Source organism: Arachis hypogaea, chromosome 20 (assembly GCF_003086295.3).
Source record: "Arachis hypogaea cultivar Tifrunner chromosome 20, arahy.Tifrunner.gnm2.J5K5, whole genome shotgun sequence".
Lineage (NCBI taxonomy): Eukaryota > Viridiplantae > Streptophyta > Magnoliopsida > Fabales > Fabaceae > Arachis > Arachis hypogaea.
Genome location: NC_092055.1, coordinates 124,110,222 through 124,111,598, shown reverse-complemented (window position 1 = coordinate 124,111,598; position 1,377 = coordinate 124,110,222). Strand labels below are relative to the sequence as shown.

The following is a 1,377-nucleotide window of genomic DNA, read 5'->3' as shown; positions in this document are numbered from 1 at the left end:
GAAAAGGTTTGCTATTGCTAAACCTGTTTCTTCCACCATTATTAAAGCCTTGTTGGGACTTTTGATCCTTCCATGAGAAATTTGGATGATTTCTCCATGTTGAGTTATAGGTGTTTCCATAAGGTTCACCTAAGTAGTTCACCTCTGCTATTGCAGGGTTCTCAGGATCATAGGCTTCTTCTTCAGAAGATGCCTCTTGAGTACTGTTGGATGCAGCTTGCATTCCATGCAGACTCTGAGAGATCATATTGACTTGCTGAGTCAATATTTTATTCTGAGCCAATATGGCATTCAGAGTATCAACTTCAAGAACTCCCTTCTTCATAGGCGTCCCATTATTCACAGGATTTCTTTCAGAAGTGTACATGAACTGGTTATTAGCAACCATGTCAATGAGTTCTTGAGCTTCTGCAGGCGTTTTCTTTAGGTGAATGGATCCACCTGCAGAAGTGTCCAGTGACATCTTTGATAGCTCAGATAAACCATCATAGAATATATCCAGGATGGTCCATTCTGAAAGCATGTCAGAAGGACACTTTTTGGTCAACTGTTTGTATCTTTCCCAAGCTTCATAGAGGGATTCACCTTCTTTCTGTCTGAAGGTTTGAACATCAGCTCTAAGCTTGCTCAGCTTTTGAGGAGGAAAGTACTTGGCTAAGAAAGCCGTGACCAGCTTATCCCAAGAGTTCAGGCTGTCTTTGGGTTGAAAATCCAACCATAATCTAGCTCTGTCTCTTACAGCAAAAGGGAAAAGCATGAGCCTGTAGACTTCAGGATCTACTCCATTAGTCTTAACAGTATCACATATCTGCAAGAATTCAGTTAAGAACTGAAAAGGATCTTCAGATGGAAGTCCATGAAACTTGCAGTTCTGCTGCATCAGAGAAACTAATTGAGGTTTCAGCTCAAAGTTGTTTGCTCCAATGGCAGGAATGGAGATGCTTCTTCCATGTAAATTGGAATTAGGTGCAGTAAAGTCACCAAGCATCTTCCTTACATTATTATTATTTTCGGCTGCCATCTCCTTCTCCTGTTCAAAAATTTCTGAAAGATTATCTCTGGATTGTTGTATTTTAGCTTCTCTTAATTTTTTCTTCAGAGTCCTTTCAGGTTCTGGATCTGCTTCCACAAGAATATTCTTATCCTTGCTCCTGCTCATATGACAAAGAAGAAGGCACAGAAAAATAATAATAATAATAGAGATCCTTTATACCACAGTATAGGGATCCCTGTGTGAGTAGAAGAAGAGGGGGAGACAAAGAATGTAATATAATGGAAGAAACACAACTGTGAGGAGGCTAGAGATGTGAGATGAGATGTTAGGATATGAATGAATAAATAGAATAAGATGGGGAAGGGAAAATTTTCGAAAATTAT

The 1,377-nt window shown here is 39.4% G+C and overlaps 1 non-coding gene across 1 annotated transcript; it reads left to right on the top strand.

Annotated features, from left to right (window-relative positions):
* The first annotated feature begins 517 nt into the window (after positions 1 to 517).
* Positions 518 to 625, top strand: LOC112787446 (small nucleolar RNA R71). Its single transcript, XR_003194860.1, has one exon. It is a non-coding gene; the product is annotated as a small nucleolar RNA R71 (small nucleolar RNA).
* Positions 626 to 1,377: the final 752 nt, after the last annotated feature.